Here is a 24220-nt window from a genome sequence, read left to right on the forward strand (position 1 = left end):
TCTGTCTCTGGTGGGTTTACTGCTTATCCCAAGCAGGTGTTGATGGATTAGGACATTTCTTTCTGGCTGATTCCTGATTAAATTTGAACAAAGAACTTGACAGCTGTCATGTCTCTGTTTCCATAACTCTTTCCTCAAATCAGAAAGTACCCAGCCTACCACATGAGAAAACTATGGAGAGCCATCTTGTGCAGATAACCTCAAAGTTAGCAAGAGGTATGAAAAAAATACATTATTTTATTATCTTCTTCCTCAGCCATACCATCCATTTAAATTGAATGAGAGTAGGAAAATTTTAAAAGTCTAATTTACTATATGCAATTAAAAATAATGATGCAAATAATGATGTTCATTTCCCTTTCTCCCTATTCTTTTATTGTATTAAAAGGGCAAAATATTCTCCTCATCTCAGAGTCTCACCTCCAAGATAAATATGGGTGAGAGTGAGTGTATATCTAATTTTCACTCATAAATTATGACTTGTGATGTGATTGCATTGAATTCCTTCTGAGACCGTTTTGGTCCAGAGAACATTGATTGGCTTCTATCTCTTTATAGTACTTTAATTGTTTACACACACTTTGCTTTTGCAAAGGGAAATTATTTCAGAGTAAAGTTCTTATGCAATCTTTATGTTTTCTACAGATCTGTTTCTTCTTTTTGAATGGGCAAGCACAAAATAATACCTTATAAGTTAATTGCATGTCTGTTGCTTTTGTTTTCCGGAAACTGATAGCACACTTTCCTTTGCAACAAGAAGTCTATTCATCTGCCTGTTTCCTTCATATTTCCTCTGGCCAGAGAAAAACGCAGTACAACTGCTAATGAAACACATGAGACACATTATATTTTAAGTATTTTATGCTTTTCCTTGGCTTCACTCCCCTCCTGTGTCTCCGGTCTCCTTGTTGCTTTCTCTCTCCTCACTGGATGAGCAATTCAGGTACACATTCACATGATCCCACCATCTGAGGCCACTAGGATAAAGGTCTGAGCTGGAATTTGGTTGAAACATTACTCGGTTCGGGAGGCCTGGGTGGTTCAGTCAGTTAAGCGTCTGTCTTTGGCTCAGGTCATGATCCCAGGGTCTGGGATTGAGTCCCCGCATCAGGCTCCTTGTGCCACGGGAATCCTGCTTCTCCCTTTGCCTGCCGCTCTCCCTGCTTGTGCTTGCGCTCTCTTTCTCTCTCTCTGACAAATAAATAAATAAAATCTTTAAAAAAAAACAAACAACAACAACAAAAACATTACTCAGTCCATAGGATCTGGCTTCCCCTGAAGCTGCAAAAGTGACCAGGTAATAATGCCCCCTGATGGGCCTGGTCATGGCAGTGGCGGTTAACTCTTCATGGAGAATCATGAAGTTTCTCCAAGAGCGGTAAGGGAAATGGGAAACAGCTTATTCTCCTTTATTTCCTACCGTGGTCAGTTTGGAGGTAGTTTTTGGCATGGCCTCTTGGAAGACATCGCATGATGGAAAGACACGGATGTATAGCAACTCGCTAAAACTCTTCATAGGTTGTTGTGAAGTCCGGGCAGGTGCATTTGCTTCTCATCTTTCTCTACCTCAGTCTCCATTTCCCTCACTCTCCCTGCTCTGCAAATACTTCAGCCAAGAAATCTTTTGTACTTAAGCCTTGCCCTGGCCCAATCTTCAAGAAAAATGAATGTAAGACTCAAGGGCAAGGAATCACTTTTTTCCTCCATCTGAGACAATCCTTCCATGAAATTGTGCTATGGAATATGTAAGAGTTACCTACTCTATGAGATGGTCAGAGAAAATTTCTCAGAGGAAGTGCCAGGCCATTATTTAAAGCAGATTACTCAATAGTATTTAGCATGCCAATGTAGTGATATACGATAACCTCAAAACCAGAACAAATATTGATACAATTATAATTTGATTTTACTCCATTAACAATAACAATACATTTTGTATTTTCCCACCTAAAAGAATGAAGGAAAACAGTAGAGAACATTTGATACAGCATATAGGAATCATCTATTACATAGACCATGAAATCAGAATGACTTGGATTCAAATTCTGGATTCTCTAGTTTGTGAAATTCTCTAAACCTCAGTTTTAGGTTTTTTGATCATGAAAAAATAGTAATTAAATAAAATGACTTTTAAGAGCCAAATTAAATGAGAAGATATGTCAGAATATAGCAAATGGGTAAATACTATAAACATCATTTTCTCTCCAATTTCTTATCTGGATGGTAGTTGTCTTCTTACATGATGACCATGAGAATAATCTCCCATTAGCCATTTGTGGGCTGAGGAGTTTATTCCCTCCTACTTTTTATGGGTTTGTTTAATTCATTTATTCATTCTGCAACTATTTTTCATTAACTACTACAAATATGATATGGCAGTAAACTAAATAAATGGAAAGTCTTTGTCCTTTAGGAGCTTTTGTTCTAGAAGACAGATGCTTTTCTACTCCTTTAATCTTTTCCAAGCCATGGGATTATTTTTCCCTACCCTAAAATGTGGTAAATTACCACTCATAAACAAAACAGAAATAATCCATGTCTCTGTTCTTCTCTAACAATCTATTTTATTTTAAACCAAGCTTCCATAATCTGCAAATATTAGTCATTTTTCTGACCTCCATTAACTCCTCAACCTACTATAATAGAGCTTCTACCCTTCACATTTCTAATAAAACTGTGTTTTCCCCAGTTTACAAATTACCACTTAGTTTCAAAACATAATGAACCCTTTTCAGTTCTTGTCTCACTTGACCTCACTGCACTATTTAATTTGTGGTCCATTAATTTATTCTTGAAAATGGCAACCTTAGTTTCTATTACACTGTTCTCTACTAGTTTTCTCTCCATTCCTTTGGGCATTCAACTTAAATACTGAATTTTAATTTCTTTGATTTTGTCTATTTTGTTTAAGAGTGTTCCTGCCCCAGGCCCTCTTATCTTTTTCAGTGTACTACTCTTCTTGGTCCCCACACAGGCATCTCTCCCCCACACCCATATCACTTCAGGCATATCTCCATCACTTCATATCCAGTTTTTGACATTTTTCTCTTTACATGTTTAGTACCTCTGCACTGTGCGGTCCTATGGGCAAGAACAGAATTTTCATAAAGTTAGTATTATTAATTTCCTATTTTGAATATATTTAGGCATTCCAGAAATGTGATTTTATATAATCTTAATTAAATTAAATGAATAAGTAAGGGATGTTATTCTGGATAATATAAATGAACCTGATTCGTCTGGTTGAAAGGCCTTACAAGTGGAATTGAAGCTTCCTTGAAGAAGGAGAAATTCAGCCTATGTCCCACGTTCAAGTATGCTCTCCTGATGGCATGCCCTGTGGACTTTGACACCTCGCTCTCACAATCGTGTAAGCCAATTTCTTACAACAAATATCTTAGTATATATACTTAGTCATTCTGGTTCTCCAGAGAACCTTGACTCAAATAGATTTTGGTACTGAGAGTAGTTCTAGAGGAATAGAATCTTAATGATGAGTTTTCCGGATTGGCTTTGTGGGACACAAAATTGGTACTTTAATTTCATTAGATTTAGAGATGCTGATTATTCTATTTTTATGGGGAAGAGAGTACTGGTAGCCCATGGCATAATAGGGCAAGATATAGACACAAAATATCACCACTGGATACTCCTAACTAAACACTTACATGATAAAAATTCTGGGTGACTATATATTTGATACCTTAAAACATTTTTTTTATTAATTAATTTATTTGAGAGGAGTGGGGAGGGGCAGAGGGAGAGAATATTCAAGCAGACTCCCTGCTGAGAGTGGAGCCCAATGAGGGATTCTATCCGACAACCCTGGGATCATAAACTGAGCTGAAACCAAGAGTCAGATGCTTAGCCAACTGAGCCACCCAGGAGCCCCAAAATATTTTGTCAAACTAATAATGAATATAATGAGGTTTGCTGGTTGCTACTAAATGAGCTGGACAACGTGGAAAAAGAAAATGAGCTCAGAGATTCAATTTCCTTGCTCAAATTCTACATGCCTGGCCTAAAAAATTCCACATCTTCCCTGAAGGAAACCCTTTTACCCTTTAGCACAGGGCTGAGATTTCTGAAAATTAGCATCTAATCTTACAAGTGGCTGAATTAAAATACAAATTCTATTTTGCTTTGCAAGGTGTCTTCTGTTAAAGCAAGGGCATTGATTAAGAAAGAAGGAGATCCTAAAAATTGTAATTGGGACAAATGGACAGATGGTGCTAAAGCTGGGGATACTGCAGAAACCTATGGCAATGGCTGGTTAGTGATGTTGTATCTAGGAAAATGAGAGATGGATGCTATATATTCTATAACCAGAAAACTAGGTCTGTTGTAGAACAAAAGACTAATTTAAATACTCCAAACAAATTTATAGTGATAATCTTTCCCAGCCTCTCCAAAGGGAACCACAGGCATTATTGGGATGACTGTGCATTTGGGAAAGTAAAATCAGCAGATCTTACAGTGATTATTGGATGACAGCTCTGAACTGACACTAATTCAGAAGACCCAAAACATCACTGTGGTCCACCAGAAAGAGTCAAGTCTTATAGAAGTCAGACGATCTGGGACACCTGGGTGCCTCGGTCGGTTAAGCATCTGCCTTCTGCTCAGGTTGTGATTCCAGGGTCCTGGGCTCAAGCCCCATGTCAGGCTCCCTGCTCAGCAGGAAGTCTGCTTCTCCGTCTTCCCCTCACCATGCTCTTGTGCTCTCTCTCACTCTCTTTCTCTCTCTCAAATAAATAAAATCTTAAAAAGAAAAAAAAGAAGTCAGATGATCAAAGGAGTTTTAGGTTAGGTCCCCAAGCCCATTGCGTAACTATTTCCCCAGTTCCAGAATACATAACTGGAATGCATATACTCAGCAATTGGCCAGATCCCCACATTGGTTCCCTGACCTAAGGGAAGGCTGTTATAGTATAAAATGCCAAGTAGAAGCCCTTAAGACCATCTCTATATACAACAATGGTTAACCCAAAGCAGCACCACCTTCCTGGATGGATTGCAGTGCATTAAACACTTGGAAGACGGCAGTGGTGGTAATTCCCACCATATCCCCACTTAACTTGCCTATTTTGTCTGTGCAGAAAAGAAATGGACTACTGTAAACTTACTCAGACTCTCAAATGCAGCTGCTCTTCCAGATTTGATTTTGTTGCTTGAGCAGATTAACACATCCCCAGGTACTGACATGTAACATTTCATCTGGTGACTATTGTTTTCTCTATACATATTAGAGTAGTTGCCACAAGATGCAGTGTTTTTCTTCAAGTGGTAAGGCCAGTAGCACATGCTGACTGTCCTCCATTGGAGTTATGCCAACTCTCCAGCCCTACCTAATAATTTACTTCACAGGGATCTTTTTTTTTTTTTTTAAATATTTTATTTATTTATTTGAGAGAAAGAATGAGAGAGAGAGAGAGAGAGAGAGAGAGAGAGAGAGCATGAGAGTGGGGAGGGTTCTCAGAGGGAGAAGCAGACTCCCTGCTGAGCAGGGAGCCCGATGTGGGACTCGATCCCAGGACTCCAGGATCATGACCTGAGCCGAAGGCAGTTGCTTAACCAACTGAGCCACCCAGGCGCCCCTACTTCACAGGGATCTTGATTACCTTTCCTTCCCATGAGACATCACACTTGTCCAGTTCATTGATGATATTATGTTGACTGGACTTAATGAGCGGAAAAGTATTAACTATCTCCAGACATATTCATAAGATGTTTGCATGCAGAAGATGAAAAATAAATCCTACTAAAATTCGAGGTCTTTCCACTCTCTGTAAAATTTGCTGGGGTCCAGTGGTGTGGACTATGTTGAGACCTATCCCTTTTAAAGAAAAAGAAAAATTGTTGCACTCCTAGTGCACAATCTTTGGATTTGGGAGGCAACATATTCTTCATTTGGATCTATTCGGCTCCATTTATTGAGTGACCTGAAAAGCGGTTAGCTTTTGAGTGGGGCCCAGAAAGAGAGAAGGAACTGCAACAGGCTTAGGCTGTTGACTACTTGGCCCTATGATACAACAGATCCAATGAATGATGCTTGCAGTATCAGTGGTAGATATGCTGTGGGGAACCCATGGCAGGCCCTGGTGGTTGCATCACCATTGAGAAACAGGTTCTAGTTTGCTACTGGGCCTCAGCAGAGACTGCAAGTTAAGTTGCTTATTATGAACAACATGCTGTCTGATGAAACAAGTCATAAATATGACTGCACACAGCAGTACTTCATTATTAAACAGAAGTGCTAGATAAGAGATAAAGCTCCACCAGACCTCAAAGGCACAAATAACTAGCAATCGCAGGTGGAAAAAATATCAGTGTCTCCCCCTTCTGCTATATGAACTTATCTCTCGAGACTGTACCTGTGGATTCACTAGGGATTCCCTGTGGTAGAGAAAACTCAAGCCTGGTTTACAGGGAGTTTTGAGTGAGATGCAGGCCCCCTCTGGAAGTGGACAGCTAAGCACCACAGCCTCTTTATGGATTGTCCCCAGAGGACACAGGTGAAGGGAAATCCTCACTGTGGGCAGAACCACCTGTGTAACTGAAGAAATCCCTAATGCTTCATGCAAGTTTCCTCATCTGTGAAGAGAATAAAAATAATACAATGGCATGAATATTTTTGGAAAATTATTGGAGATAATACATATAAGGCATTTAGGACATGTGTTACATTGTAACCATGTAATATTTTTGTTATTATTATGTATTTTTATTTCATAGAGTTCTTTGATTCTTCTTAAACAGTGTATATTAATATTGTCAAAAATTTCTAGTTTAAGAATTACTTAGATATTGACAGAAGGAGCTTGTGAATCCTAGACAGAACTGACCTCTCAGATTTCACACCAGGGCCTGCTAAATTGAAACAGTTACCTAAACGTTAGCTAGACATATATGATTCATAAAATTGAACAATATCATTGAATGACAAATTCACTGTTACATAAGTTCACTTAAAAATTAAATATACAGAGTTTAACTGGATTGGATATTTATAATAATAAATTATTTACCATCTTTTTGTTTTGTTTTGTTTTGGATACACAAAATATGTTATCTATAGCAGCATAAAGTGTCATAGATAAAAAAAGAACAACAAATATAAAAAAATAAGTGCTTGAAAGTTTGAATTAAATCAATAAAAGATAACTTAAAACTGACATCCTTTTAAAATACCATTATGAAACAAGAATTCACAACAGGAGTTAAAAATGTCAGCTGCAAAGAATGAATTTCTTTGCTCCTGTCAATGTAACAAAAGGCCTGAAATATTGTTTTGAGTACATTCAATCTTTTTATATTTAAAAATACCTCAATGGTTGAAAAATTATTATTATCTTAATTTAAAGCATATTACACATATACCCTTTATGCTTTCATATTATGGGCATTTTGCATATCTCCATAGATTTTGACAGGCATTGTTAATAGTTGAAATTATCGGCTGGGGTGTGAGGAACTTCTAAAAAACTTTTCTCTTCTCCGTGGATTTAGATTTTCCTGTGAGAGACTGAATTTTTAAAATGGTTTTGTCCATTTGGTAAACATGAGAAGGCAAACCTGGGAACAAAAGCGAGCATGCTGAGGTTGGCAGAGGGGAAGATTAGTATAATCTGTTCCTTGATGATATTTTTCAGCTCCTTACCTAATTAACCCTAAAATTCCTTTCTCTCTCAATCTTTTTTAATTGAAATACATTTACCTTATTTTAATACATTTCTAGTTATTTTTATTTTCCTGTTAATCGGCCAAAAGTATCCTAAATGACACGTATTCCAGAAGACATCCAAATCTGAGTATTCTAACCCATCTCCAGGCTGTTATTATACTTGTAATCTAGAACACTTGGTCATTCATAAGCCAAACCCTGAGGGGAGAATTGCACCAGTACCTGAAATCTGCACAGATGATATTTGGGGACACTGGCTGGCAACCTTATGGGAGTCAGGTAAGGAGAGAAGGCAATAATTTTGTGTGGAAGTCCATAATACCAAATTCCAGGGAGCTTGCTGGTATCTGGTGGCTGGTTTCTTCAGCATTTTGCTCTCAGAAATATACCAATGGAGAACAATGAAGCAAAGATGATAAATCTTGCTTATTTAAAAATTATGATGTCCTAGGAAGGAGGTACAATTATGGTGTGGGTACAGCTAACTCTGTTAGAAAGTGGTGTCATAGTTCTACTGATCAGACATGCATATCTTTGTATCCTATTCGTACATAAAAATATAACCTATTATATATAACTTAATATATGACCTAATACAGCCAAATGTAACTTCTATGAGACCACTTGAATGTTGACTTTTTGGACCTTTTGTTTCATGTATAGTATTTTGTGGGCAATAGTCTATTCAACCTCAAAATTTCTGTCATTGTGACTCTCCTTATCAGATATTTACATATTTGATTTCATTTTGCTAGAATATTGAAACTATATATATAACAATATATATTTATTATATATAATATAATTTTATAATAATTATATAATTATGCAATTATATAATATATAATAATATGTAAAAATCAGTCAATATTTCTATGTTAACTTCATATTACATAAGGTTATTAAATCACTTATTAGTTCTAGCAAATAATTGAGGGAAAATTTTTTCTCTTGTTTCCTCACAGCTAAAAGTACTAAGGAAAACATGGAAAAAAACTTTAAGGAAAACTTTATTTTTTTTACATGAATGCTAGCAGAGGTGGATTATTGTATTTGGTATTCACTATAGCTTTATTAGGTTAGTATCATGATCAATTTTTTTTTTTTTTTGGAAAAATGGTGATTCAACCTACACTTGAAATGTTCCTTTCTTTTCTTTTTTTAATTTTTTTTTTAAGATTTTATTTATTTATTTGAGAGAGAGAGAGCACGAGAGGGGGGAGGGTCAGAGGGAGAAGCAGGCCCCCCGCCAAGCAGGGAGCCCGATGCGGGACTCGACCCCGGGACTCCAGGATCATGACCTGAGCCGAAGGCAGTCGCCTAACCAACTGAGCCACCCAGGTGCCCCTTTCTTTTCTTTTCAATTCTTTCATTAACTCTGCCAAATCACGTTTCCCAATTATTTATGTGTTTTATTACATATATTTTCAGTTTCATACTGAGGAAGCCAAATAATAATGAAACCAGTTTAAGAACATAAAACAAACAAATAAAAGATAGCTGTTTAACATTATAGTGGAATTTTCAGTAGAAAGAAAGAAAGAAAGAAAGAAAGAAAGAAAGAAAGAAAGAAAGAAAGAAAGAAAGAAAGAAAGAAAAAGAAAGGAAGAAAGAAGGAAGGAAGGAAGGAAGGAAGGAAGGAAGGAAGGAAGGAAGGAAGGAAGGAAGGAAGGAAGGAAAGAAGGAAGATCACTAAAGGATTCACCTTGAGCTAAAATTAATTCACCTGGCCAGTTACTGTGTTTTAAATTTGTTCTCTATGCTGATTAGAAAGCTATAGGATATGTTTCAGGCATCTAAAAAGAATTCTGTCTTTTTTTAAAGATTTTATTTATTTATTTGAGAGAGAGAGAGAGCACAAGCAGGGGGCAGGGGCAGAGGCAGAGGGAGAAGCTGACTCTGGGATCATGACCCTAGCCAAAGGCAGACGCTTAACTGACTGAGCCACCCAGACACCCCAAAATTCTATTTTTTAAAAATAGCTAAGTAGAGATAAAGGTTTAAAGAAATTTATATGTGATTTTGTTGTTTTCTCTACTGTGAGTAGAAGAGGTTTTATTGCATTTGTTGCATTCAATTATAATGGGCTCTGGATCATGTCAAATAATTTTGTGACATAGCCCATCTTTACCAATATGAAACATTACACTATCTTGTACAGATGCTATCATTTCTGAATATATTTAAGGTAATTTTAGGAGGTCATAAATAATGATGGATAATATTTCACAGATTTCACCTATTGTGAATCATTTCAGATTTAGCTGAACCTAAATTTTACTTGTTGAATTATTTTTTTCTTTATTTCTCCCAACTATTTTATTACACACAATAAAAAATAAATACACATTTGAAACTAGTATAATTAATGTCATTGTATGCCAATTGTACTTCAATTAAAAAAAACTCAGTATATTTTGGTATTTGAGACAAGTCAGTTTTTTTTGCTGTAGCATTTTACTGAATCAAATTAAAAGTACTTCTTGTTACTTTCTAAATCTAGAACACAACATAAAACCTTGTTCCTGTCCCTATACTTCCAGTGTTTACTTCACTTTCCTTGAAAGTATAAAGGTTTTTTTCCCCTGAATATCTTCTTTCAAAGTAGATACTTCTATCTCGAGTACACTGCTTTTCTGACCAACTATGTAAAGGTAACATGTTTCCTCTTTGTAGGTTGATTCATGTCCTTGGTTTACTCATCCTTAAGCACAGACAGCTATATCCAGGTTTACAATCATGAAATAGTAACATGAATAAGTTTTTTCTAGTCTCTTCTTCTCATTTACTTTGACATGTGGCAAGACCAGACCTTAAGTCCAAATCCTTCCAACACAGTTGCAAATAACAGAGCCTTTCAAAATTCTTTTTTGAATTCTACATCATGTTAAACATTAAACATGATATAGTAGTTAAATTTTCATGTCATCTTTAAATTTTGTTCAAGTTTTTCTGTCTAAATTATAGTGTTCATTTACATACGAAGTTGTTGCCATTCCCTATCTTCATGTAGTTGAACATTTGTTTTTGTTTTGGGGGGTGTGTTTCAGAAAAAGATGTTTAACAAATTTTCATTATTGTCCAATTATTCCTAAAAATATGTCTTGATGTAAGTAAGTCTAACTTCTTTGAGATACATCGTTTAAAGATAGGACTATATCTTTCTTGTTCTATGCATTTGCAAATAATAAAATACTTGTATATATACAGTATGTGTCTGGTGTAACTGCATACTAAAAATAGATTCAATGCAATTTTGGTTATAATGTATATTTAACCAACATATACAGAAACATAATCCTACTATATTTTTTATAAAGTCATATCAGAAATCATTTAAATTTAAATGCTTAATTGATGTAAGGTCAACATGTGATTATTGTAAAGGGGATGTATAACTACAGAGATAAAATATTGCTTGGGAAGATAATGAAATCTTCACATTGTAGAAGCATAACATCTTATTTTGAGAATTTATTTTACTTTGCACAATTATCTGAAAAACTAAATGTCAATGTATTAATAGAAATAGAATACAAATACAATTATATAATATAAATGTATAATCATACAAATCAATATAGCCTGTTTTGTCATTTTAAATTCTGATTTGTATTTTCATTCACTATGCTATATATGAGACAGAAAAATGGACAGTAAACATAAATGATTTTATCCACTGAATTATTTCTGTGTTTGATTCATGTAGTAGTAGTATTTTATATTAGTTTGAAAATATCTAATTCCCTAGAGATAAGTATATAGTCTCCAGAAGGAAAAGTTAGCAATATCTACCACTGTTCATGATAATAATTTCTAATTATTCCTTTCAAATGACTTGAATTTTTGTCTAAATAATGAGGTGGGTAAAAAAATTATGGAGTTCTCTAGCCCAGGAGATGGCAATAGCAGGTTTATTATGTGAAAAAGAGAGTGGAGAATAAGAGTGTTACAAAACCTGGACTGGATCGCCGACGGAAGAACCAAGCAGCACTTGGAGATCTTGGAGGATCGGAGGTTTATTTAATGCCGGTGGGCTCAGAGGAGAGTGATCTCCAAAGGTCTGAGCCCCGAGCACAAACAAAGGGGGTAATTTATACACTTCTACTTCTACATACTTGATACTTCTGGCACGCAGGGGAAGCTGGGCAGGGAGAGGAACCCTGAAGAGGCCCCGGGCAGGGCCTGGGACTCCTTTGCTGGCTCAGGAGGCCATCTTATGACACAGATTTCCCTTATCAAGAGTAGAAGAGTAGATGTTCTAATACAGATTGTTTCAATAACATTTTCTTCTCCTCTATATTGCAGTGAAACTCGATAAATAACGCATATCATTTTAAACAACACACATACACACACACAAACACACTTTCACCTAGAAATTGGCTTTCAAAATGTTCTTGCTGAATCAAACTTACTCAAATCTGTTCAGATAATCATAAACTACCTGATTTCTTCTGTTAAACAAAAAGTACAACTTACAAAATTAATTTCTCTGTTATTTTGAAAGTAATTTGGGGGCGCCTGGGTGGCTCAGTCGTTAAGCGTCTGCCTTCGGCCCAGGTCATGATCCCGGGGTCCTGGGATCGAGTCCCACATCCGGCTCCCTGCTCCGCGGGAAGCCTGCTTCTCCCTCTCCCGCTCCCCCTGCTTGTGTTCCCTCTCTCGCTGTGTCTCTCTGTCAAATAAATAAAATCTTAAAAAAAAAAAAAAGAAAGTAATTTGAACATTTTAATTTCTTCAGTGAGGAGGTATATGTTTGGAATTCCAAGTGAGCTCAATAAGTACTACATAGGAAATAGTTTATTATTCAGTATCTATGGCAATCATAATTAATATGTGCAATAATGACCACTTATTTAAGTATTCTAAGTATTACATCCTAAGTCCTGTAATAAATTGTGTGTTCTAAATGATTATTTTGTTTTCCCTGATTGATAGAAACATATAATATAGTAAAAGAAATTATTCTTGCAATCTGCTTTTGTTGGAAACAAATATTTATACAGCACCCACTTATAATTCATCCTTTTTACAAGAGCAAAATGGTTCATTATACTAAACTAGTGTACTAAGTGTTTAATATTGTTCAACAGGTATATTAACATAATACTTTCTGAATGGTTTCCCTATGTTGTATTTTATTAAAATGTGTACATATGTTCAAAGTATTTTAATGTATTCATTAAAAGTAGTTACATTTTCCTAACAAATATTTCCCCAAGTTTAATGGTTTCATTTATATGTGAGGTTATTTTATCAATTTACTTATGGTCTGCAACGAATATTTTTCTTTTCTAGTCTTGTGAACTTTATTATATCGTGTTCCTTCCTCCCAGTCCTCCATGTCACAAAAATGGTAATTATCCTTGGAATTCTTCTTCACCTTCCATAATTCAATTACCAAAATTGCCAGTTCTAACTCCCAAATTTTCTAGGATACTTCCTTTTCTCCAATTCCTCTATTACACTAGTCAAAGAAACCATTATCTCTTACTTGGGCACGTTTGAAACCCATTTTTCTCCATTCTTGCAATCATCCAATCTTATTGGATAAGCTTTATATCCTTAAACCAAAACCCAGTATGTTTTCATAGTCAGATTTAGCCCTTCTTCGGGGTTAATATTTTCTCTCTTCAACACACATAATAACACAGTATTTCAGAAAAGCACGACTGTATCCAGTAAGATACAAGTATGTAAGTAAGCATATCTACTGTATGACTCATTTGTGAATAGAATTCATTTACTTTATCATAATGTAACCACTCTATATTGACCTCACCAATATAATGATGTATTTATTTTTGGAGGATGGTAGATGGGAAATGTATGTTTATGTGTTGGGGCTTGGGGAAAGAAAGAAAGTTAAGTCTTCAACTTCTATGGTGGGAAGTCAATAGAAAATGCCTGAAGGATCAATCAAGAACAATCTCTGGAGAGATATGGAAGTAAATCACAAAAACTCAGCTAACAGATTTGAAAATGGTTACCTGGGGAAGAAACAATGAGGAAGGGAAATGGAGGAAGCCTACTGACTGCCTTTTTTTCTTAACAAACCTTATAAAACTGGTTGTCTCTTTACATGGGTTTATAACTTTGACAAATTTAATAATTATAATAATTGAAATCACAAGGTGCAGAAAATAACATCACCATCTCTATAAAAACCTTGAGCTATATATCACTTTCCAGAGCAGATGTGTCATAGGCAATCAAAGTAACAATTATTAGGACACTCATTGGAATAAAAGACGAATAAAATAAACTTTAACTTGCAACTAACTCATATGTGTAATGAAAAAAATGATTATTCAGTGGGAAATGTGGTTGGTAAATCAGAGAACTGAATATGCTTGTAAATTCTTTGATGATGCATGTATATTGTATTTGGCCTGAAGTGGTGTTAATAAGACCGCTGGAGAAATGTGGTGCAGAGAATTTCCTTTTAAGTATCAAGTGAATTAACATTTAATCTTTTAGATTTAGTCGATTCCCTCCTTTGTTCTTTTCACAAAATAAATTAATTTGTCTCAAATAAAGCTTAATGTATTTTTATAAAGGGAAGATTTGTTTTTGGAATATCTGTTTCTCCTGCTCTGTCCTTTGGAATATATTAAATGGAAATTTTCATTTGACACTCTATTTCTAACATCAAAGAATGTGTGCTAAAGCACTGGGGAAGCTACATACTAATCAGTAACTTAATAAGAGAATGATAAGTTTGCTTTGTTGAATGCAAAACTGACTAATACCTATTAGGGCAATAAACTTGGGGAGCTATCATTTTCACCAGAAAGAAATAATTTTCACCTTTCCCAGATAAAAAATATGCAAAGTTGGGCGCCTGGGTGGCTCAGTTGGTTAAGCGACTGCCTTTGGCTCAGGTCATGATCCCAGGGTCCTGGGATTGAGTCCCACATCGGGCTCCCGGCTCAGCAGGGAGCCTGCTTCTCCCTCTGACCCTCTCCTCTCTCATGCTGTTTCTCTCTCGCTCGTTCTCTAATAAATAAATAAATAAAAGCTTTAAAAATTATGCAAAGTAATATGTGATTTACTTAATTAATTGCTTTACCATCATTGAATGGAATTTCTACTATTAAAGAGAAGGGAGTTTAGACATCTGATGCCTTCCCTTTCGATTCACATGTATTTCTATTTTCCATCAGAAAGCCCCTTCACGAACATCCACCTTAGATTGGATACATTTCCTGTTTGCCATATTCTGAATTACCTATGCTCTACAGTTAAGAAATACAGAAAAAGCTTTTCCAGACTAAGAAGACCTTAACTCTCCGAATATGATGACTCAATTTCATCTACATCTTTTTTTGGTTTGCATTTCTGTACTCCTAATCTTCCCTCAGACAAAATGAAAGTGTCACACTCATTAAGACAAGAGACACATACAAGAACATATAAAAAAATAAAATCATTGGGATAGCTAAATATTAAACGTCTTACATAATTTTAGTTCCACGTATGTAATCCCTAGCCTCGCTATTAGTTAAGAGTTATTATCCCATTTCACATATGAGGAAACAAGGGAAAACAAGGTTGAAGTACTTGGCCCAAATCATAGAGAAAGTAAATGTATAGCAAGTGTTTCAAAATGTCTCTGATACAAAGCTCCTGCCCCCAACAGGCTGTACTGATTTTAAAAGGACCTCTTGATTCAGATCTTAAATGTGACATGTAGTTGACAGAAAACATGTCTAGTCTTCTTTTAACTTTCTAATTACCCTTTCTGACGTCGAAGACACACATGCTTTATGAAAGAATAAATCAACAACTCAATCAACCAAGCCAAGAGCAACAAAATAAAAACTTCACAGAGAGCAGAAAACCTTGCACCTTTTATCACTTATTTCTGAGTATTTATATTCTAGTAAGATATTTAATAATCATATTCTCACAAAATAGCTTTGTTAATGTTTTTAGGAGATTTCAGTCACAAAAGTAAATTCATTAGCTTATTTTCATTATTTGAAGTTACCATATGAACTATTTAAACTGAAGTTTTTCTTAAGCTGATAATAAAAAATATGGCATTTCCTATTTAAATACTTGATCAATAATCTCAATATGCCTATAAAATGAATTGCACCGATTTAAAAAATTGTCTATTAAACCACATTATAATACGTAAGCTGACAATTTGATGGATAATCTATCTTAAGTATAGTTAAGTCTATACATAATAAATAATAATAAATTCAATTTAGTATAATAAATTCAATTTAACACTGTTTTAATATTGTTTCAATGTTAATAATGTTATTGTAGTCTCTGAGGGGTCCTTTAATTAATAGAATTCCTCCTCTGCACCTGGTGTCTAAATAACCAAGAAAGCAAATAAATAACAGATGGAAGTCCACACTCAGTTTTGGAGAGCATGGCTTAGTTTGGAACCAAATGGGTCAGCTATGTGACTCCAGAATAGGCAGATATACCTCACTCCTAGACTGTACTGTACTTAGACTAACCCCTTGGGTAAACAGTGCTGAATGGAGGCGTAAAGGAGAACACATGTTAATTGCATACAAACCAACCCCACATTTCCAAATTTGCCAATAAATTCTGTCTATGCACTCCCAAAGGCAGCCTAGGGGGCTCTTATTAAGCTTAGGAAAGGTTTCTTTTCATGCATGGAAATCAGGAGCTGTGAAAGTGTATTGCCCTTTAACCCATTACTTATTTTTTGATTTAGATTATTATAATTATAAGCATCATTATCTGCATGCCATATTCCTTACCAAGACTGGAGATTGGGAAGACTCTGGTAAGAGATGTAGACAAAGCCAAGGTTTATTTAAAAAAATAAAAAGAAGGTAAGCCAATGAATGAAACTTTCACCCCCGCCTTAAAAAACCAAGTGTAATTGCAAAGAGCTGTGAACTGTGAATTAGGATAGTATACTGGGGTCCCATAATATGAATTTCTCTTGTTATAAAATAAATCTTTGTTTGAGAGATTTTCTCCAAATTGATTGAAGATTGAGGAAAAATCTTATTTTAAAATAAATGGGTTGATATAAAATTTATTCAAATATTTTTAAACAAAGACAAATATATTGAAGAGTCATTGTTACTTATTTTTTCATCTCTGATGTATTTTCTCTAATTTGATGTTAGTTATTCCATTTCCATAGAGATTCCTTTCACTCACCCAGATAGTCCAGAGTTGTTATAATGTACATAGTTGTGATTTTACTGTGTAGGTATTAATACTCTTTCTGATTTTCCAGGGAGTAAATTCAAATTTAGATGTAAACTTGTCTTACAAATACTACATTTAAAATACTTGGTTATAAATTATCAAGGAGATATTATTTTATTACCACTTACTACAATGATTCCTAACCAGGGGTTTTTCTTGCAATTCTCTGGTGTTATGATAAATTTGTATACTGAAGGGTTGGAAATTTTGGCTTCTAGCTCTTTATGGATTACCTCCAATTGGATTTTCCATCTTGGCAAATACAGGGTTTTAACAACTGCCCCTGTATTCCTCAAGGCCAAGAAAAGTGAAGCTCAAATTCATCCCATCTGCAAGTATCTTTAACAAAAAAGTCAGATTTGGAATTCTTAATTTTACTAGTTTTGATATATAAGCAGGTTTTTACTATTTTGATATTTCATTAATTGCATTTAAAATAATTTAAAAAAATATTTTTCTTTCATTTTTTATTTTTTCTCTTGTTTTTCCTGTAAGATCATCAATAAAGTCACTCAGTCTGTTTGTTAAATGGAAACCTCTGATTTTTAAAGATTTTATTTATTTATTTGACAGAGAAAGACACAGCGAGAGAGGGAACACAAGCAGGGGGAGTGGGAGAGGGAGAAGCAGACTTCCTGCTGAGCAGGGAGCCCGATGCGGGACTTGATCCAGGGACTCCAGGATCATGACCTGAGCCGAAGGCAGTCGCTTAACCAACTGAGCCACCCAGGCGCCCCGAAACCTCTGATTTTTAAAACATGATTACACATTTTTAAAATGTTCCTTTTCAACATCACAGACTCTAGTAAATTATTTCCTCCATATCAATGATGTTTTATTTTTTATTTTTTAAATTTTATTTTATTACGTTATGTTAATCAACATACATTACATCATTAGTTTTTGATGTAGTGTTCCATGATTCACTGTTTTTGTATAACACCCAGTGCTCCATTTAGTACGTGCCCTCTTTAATACCCATCACCAGGCTAACCCATCCCCACACCCACCTCCCCTCTAGAACCCTCAGTTTGTTTCTCAGAGTCCACAGTCTCTCAAAGTCCATAGTCTCATAGTCCAATCGTCTCCCGCTCCGATTTCCCCCCCTTCATTTTTCCCTTACTACTATCTTCTTCTTCTTCTTCTTCTTCTTTTTTTAACATATAATGTATTATTTGTTTCAGAGGTAAAGGTCTATGATTCAACAATCTTACACAATTCACAGCACTCACCATAGCACATACCCTCCCCAATGCCTATCCCCCAGCCACCCCATCCCGCCCACCCCCACCACTCCAGCAACCCTCAGTTTGTTTCCTGAGATTAAGAATTCCTCATATCAGTGAGATCATATGATACATGTCTTTCTCTGATTGACTTATTTCGCTCATCATAATACCCTCCAGTTCCATCCACATCGTTGCAAATGGCAAGATTCCATTCCTTTTGATGGCAGCATAATATTCCATTGTGTGTGTGTGTGTGTGTGTGTGTCTGTGTGTCACATGTTCTTTATCCATTCATCTGTTGATGGACATCTTGGCTCTTTCCACAGTTTGGCTACTGTGGACATTGCTGCTATAAACACCGGGGTGCACATACCCCTTCAGATCCCTACATTTGTATCTTTGGGGTAAATACCCAGTAGTGCAATTGCTGGGTTGTAGGGTAGCTCTATTTTCAAATTTTTGAGGAACCTCCATACTGTTTTCCAGAGTGGCTGCACCAGCTTGCATTCCCACCAACAGTGTAGGAGAGTTCCCCTTTCTCTGCATCCCTGACAACATCTGTCATTTCCTGACTTGTTAATTTTAGCCATTCTGACTGGTGTGAGGTGGTATCTCATTGAGGTTTTGATTTGGATTTCCCTGATGCCAAGTGATGTTGAACACTTTTTCATGTGTCTGTTGGCCTTTTGGATGTCTTCTTTGGAAAAATGTCTGTTCATGTCTTCTGCCCATTTCTTGATTGGATCATTTCTTCTTTGGGTGTTGAGTTTCATAAGTTCTTTATAGATTTTGGATACTAGCCCTTTATCTGATATGTCATTTGCAAATATCTTCTCCCATTCTGTCAGTTGTCTTTTCGTTTTGTTGACTGTTTCTTTTGCTGTGCAAAAGCTTTTTATCTTGATGAAGTCCCAATAGTTCATTTTTGCCCTTTCTTCCCTTGCCTTTGGTGATGTTTCTAGGATGAAGTTGCTGCAGCTGAGGTCGAAGAGGTTGCTGCCTGTGTTTTCCTTTAGGATTTTGATGGACTCCTGTCTCACATTGAGGTCTTTCAGCCATTTTGAGTCTATTTTTGTGTGTGGTGTAAGGAAATGGTCCAGTTTCATTCTTCTGCATGTGGCTGTCCAATTTTCCCAACACCATTTGTTGAAGAGACTGTCTTTTTTCTATTGGACATTCTTTCCTGCTTTGTCAAAGATTATTTGACCATAGATTGGAGGGTCCATTTTTGGGCTCTCTATTCTATTGCATTGTCTGTTTTTGTGCCAGTACCATACTGTCTTGATGATTACAGCTTTGTAATAGTGCTTGAAGTCTGGAATTGTGATGCCACCAGCTTTGCTTTTCTTTTTCAACATTCCTCTGGCTATTCGGGATCTTTTCTGGTTCCATACAAATTTTAGGATTATTTGTTCCATTTCTTTGAAAAGAGTTGATAGTATTTTGATAGGGATTGCACTGAATGTGTAGATTGCTTTAGGTAGCATTGACATCTTCACAATATTTGTTCTTCCAATCCATGAGCATGGAACGTTTTTTCCATTTCTTTGTGTCTTCCTCAATTTCTTTCATGAGTATTTTATAGTTTTCTGAGTACAGATCCTTTGCCTCTTTGGTTAGATTTATTCCTAGGTATCTTACAAGACACCCCCACATTGAAAGTGAGGGGTTGGAAAATCATTTACCATGCTAATGGACACCAAAAGAAAGCTGGGGTGGCAATCCCTATATCAGACGAATTAGATTTAAACCAATAACTATAATAAGAGATGAGGAAGGACACTATATCATACTTAAAGGGCCTATCCAAAAAGAAGATCTAACAATTGTAAATATCTATGTCCCTAACATGGGAGCCAGCCAATTATATAAGCCAATTAATAACAAAAGCAAAGAAACACATCAACAACAATACAATAATAGTGGGGGACTTTAACATCCCCCCTCACTGAAATGGACAGATCATCTAAGCAAAAGATCAAAAAGGAAATAAAGACTTTAAATGACACACTGGACCAAATGGACTTCACAGATATATTCAGAACATTCCAACCCAAAGCAACAGAATACACATTCTTCTCTAGTGCCCATGGAACATTCTCCAGAACAGATCACATCCTAGGCCACAAATCAGGTCTCAACTGGTATCAGAAGATTGGGATCATTCCCTGCATATTTTCAGATCACAATGCTTTGAAACTAGAACTCAATCACAAGCAGAAAGTTGGAAAGAACTCAAATACATGGAGGCTAAAGAGCATCCTACTAAAGAATGAATGGGTCAACCAGGAAATTAAAGAAGAATTTAAAAAAAATTCACGGAAACAAATGAAAATGAAAACACAACTGTTCAAAATCTTTGGGATGCAGCAAAGGGGGTCCTAAGAGCAAAGTATATAGCAATACAAGTCTTTCTCAAGAAACAAGAATGGTCTCAAATACACAACCTAACCCTACACCTAAAGGAGCTGGAGAAAGAACAGCAAATAAAGCCTAAACCCAGCAGGAGAAGAGAAATAATAAAGATCAGAGCAGAAACCAATGAAATAGAAACCAAAAGAACAGCAGAACAGATCAACGAAACTAGGAGCTGGTTCTTTGAAAGAATTAACAAGATTGATAAACCCCTGGCCAGACTTAGCAAAAAGAAAAGAGAAATGACCCAAATAAATAAAATCATGAATGAAAGAGGAGAGATCACAACCAACACCAAAGAAATACAAACAATTATAAGAACATATTATGAGCAACTATACGCCAGCAAATTAGATAATCTGGAAGAAATGGATGCATTCCTAGAGATGTATAAACTACCAAAACGGAACCAGGAAGAAATAGAAAACCTGAACTGACCTATAACCACTAAGGAAATTGAAGCAATAATCAAGAATCTCCCAACAAACAAAATCCCAGGGCCAGATGGCTTCCCAGGGGAATCAATGATGTTTTAAATGTAATTATTAAATGCCTATAAAATAGATTCAGTGCTTTTTTAATTCCCATCCACAAATAAAGGAAATGCAGTTTTTTTGTCTCCCACTTTCACACCAAAGTTGTAGGAATCGTATTCAGATGGGCTATTATTTTGGTGCTGTCAGTGATCCATACCTCCCAGTGTTAATGCTCTTGGGAAGTCACACCTCACACTTTGACAATGGGCTTGTTCATGTGACTATGTTTGGTCAATGCAGCACTAACAAGTATGATGGAAGGAGAAGTTCCCTGGGCTCTCCCATTAGGGTTTGTCCTCTGGAAGTGTTCTTTCTTAGAACTTGACTGCGATGTTATAAGGAAGATCAAGCTATCACATGGAGAGACATCATATGTGGTCGATGCCCCAGCTGAGCTGTGATAGCCAACACCAACTTGCCAGTGAAGTGAGAGATCCATCTTGAAAGTGTTTGCTTCAGCCCAGATCAAGCTGCGCTAGCTGAGGCTAAGTAGAGCAGGGATGAACTATCCCCACCAAGCTCAGGCTGACTTGCAAAACCCTAAGCCATTAAGATTTAGGATGAGTTTGTTATACTGACAATAGATAACATAATATTATTGGTAAACATATAATATGACCTTCACAGGTGAATCATTATGTATTAATAAAAGGTACTAACACCTTAAGGAATGTTGGAAAGTCTTGACACAAATGAGCATGGACTTTTGCATCAGAGGACAAGGGTGCTTTTGATAGCATAGTCCTTCCTAAGTTTGTTACCGTGGGTATTTCACTTAATTTCTCTTTTCTTTTTCTTTTTTTTAAAGATTTTATTTATTTGACAGAGAGAGCACAAGCAGAGGGAGAGAGAGAGAGAAGCAGGCTCCCTGCTGAGCAAGGAGCCCGATGTGGGACTCGATCCCAGGACCCTGGGATCATGACCCAGGCCATAGGCAGCTGCTTAACTGACTGAGCCACCCAGGCGTCCCTCACTTAATTTTTCTTAATGTCATTTCTATCATCTGTAAAATGGAAAAATAATAATAAAATCAAATTGCATGGAAATTGTGGGGATTAAATAAAATATGTGAAAATTAACCTATCCCAATCTTTAAGACATAGGTAAGTTAATAAATAAGAGCTACTATTATTATCTTATTATATTCAGAAATATAATTTTAGTGTGATAAGTATTTCTATTCTTCTCTACATATTTTGTTGGTTCCATATCTTAAAATTTCTTTATTATTACATAATATTCACAAATAGTACTTATTACTACTAAGTGGAGCAGATATAATTCTTCTTTAGTTTTAAATAAAAATTAAAATTTCTCCTTTTTGTTATTGATCCATTCTTTTCATATTTTCTCTAACACTCCTTCCAACTTTCTATCCCATGTCTATATAGAAAATAATACATAGATTGTTGCTTCACTAGGAGAAGAATCTTATTTTACTTTGCCTTTTATTGCTAAAGTTTTCTTGTCACTGGACACTAAAATTCCCTTATTTTTTTTCTTTTTTTATCCTATTCACATAAGCCATATCATAATTTCCTATCTAGCAAAGCATTCAATACTTACAACTACATCTCTGACATTCGTTAGCATTCAATTAAACCATACCTTGGGCACATTACCAAAGATAACTATTCTTTCTTTTTTTTTTTTTTTGTCACATATTTCCATTACTGAAAATAATTTCTTTGGTTTTAAACTTGATATCTAACTATGCCTAACTTCAGTAATTTTCTACGATGGAAGAGATTAGTGGGAACCATTTGATTTATTTCTATCAGGTGGCAAAAGATGAATTAACAATGTCATAACACCCAATTAGTGGTACTACATTGTTGAGGAACAAACGCATCTCTTAATTGGAAATTGACAGCTTTGGCACTAAATTGAACTAATCATTACTCACATTCACACTAGCCTCCATTTCCTCAAGCTCTATTAAGTCATTAAAATGCCATGACAATTTTCTCCACAGGTGTGGAAAACCAGATCCTTGCCTATGGCAGTCTTAATTAAGATAACAGCTGGATAGTTATATTTAAAAGGGAGAAATCCAAGACATGATAATGTTTCTCAAAGTGCCCCAAATGAAGAGTAGTTAGGGAGTGGCCTAGTTTTTTTTTATCTTACTCCAATTTTGTTGCTTGGAGATTTTCTATTTTATGGATGCTTGCTAACTATGTGACCAAATTATGATTGAAAGAAGTTAATCATAACTTTTAAATGACATACATATTTGGTTGTATTTAAATTATTTTAAATTTAGAGTTTATGGTTTTACTGAGAGCTTATCAATAGCATGTATATACATTGGCTATTGCTTTTTTTTTAAATTTTTTATTGTTATGTTAATCCCCATACATTACATCATTAGTTTTAGATGTAGTGTTCCATGATTCATTGTTTGTGCATAACACCCAGTGCTCCATGCAGAATGTGCCCTCCTCAATACCCATCACCAGGCTAACCCATCCTCCCACCCCCCTCCCCTCTAGAACCCTCAGTTTGTTTTTCAGAGTCCATCGTCTCTCATGGTTCGTCTACCCCTCCAATTTCCCCCCCTTCATTCTTCCCCTCCTGCTACATTCTTCTTCTTTTTTTTTTTCTTTCTTAACATATATTGCATTATTTGTTTCAGAGGTACAGACCTGAGATTCAACAGTCTTGCACAATTCACAGCACTTACCAGAGCACATACCCTCCCCAGTGTCCATCACTAGCTATTGCTTTTGTTTTCACCCAGTAAATGGTCTACTTTTCTCTCTTCCTCCCATGGTTTGACATAATCACTCCCAGAACAAAGTTTCTTAGGCTTTCTGGCAAGGAGAGAGAAGAACAACTAAGTCATTTAAATTGTATTGTGACAGTGAAACTTGCTGGTTTACAAGAGTTTTGGGTGTTCACAGTAGCACCTCTCCCTTCAGGAAATAAACTGCCTTGACTTTTTTTTTTTTTTTTTAAGATTTTATTTATTTATTTGACAGAGAGAGAGCACAAGCGGGGGTGCAGCAGGCAGAGGGAAAGGGAGAAGCAGGCTCCCTGCTGAGCATGGAGCCTGATGCAGGACTCGATCCCGGGACCCTGGGATTATGACCTGAGCTTAAGGCAGAAGCTTAACCATCTGAACCACCCAGGCA

This window comes from Mirounga angustirostris, unplaced genomic scaffold (assembly GCF_029215605.1).
Source record: "Mirounga angustirostris isolate CCGP_5_RB_7025 unplaced genomic scaffold, mMirAng1.0.hap1 SCAF_7, whole genome shotgun sequence".
Classification (NCBI taxonomy): domain Eukaryota; kingdom Metazoa; phylum Chordata; class Mammalia; order Carnivora; family Phocidae; genus Mirounga; species Mirounga angustirostris.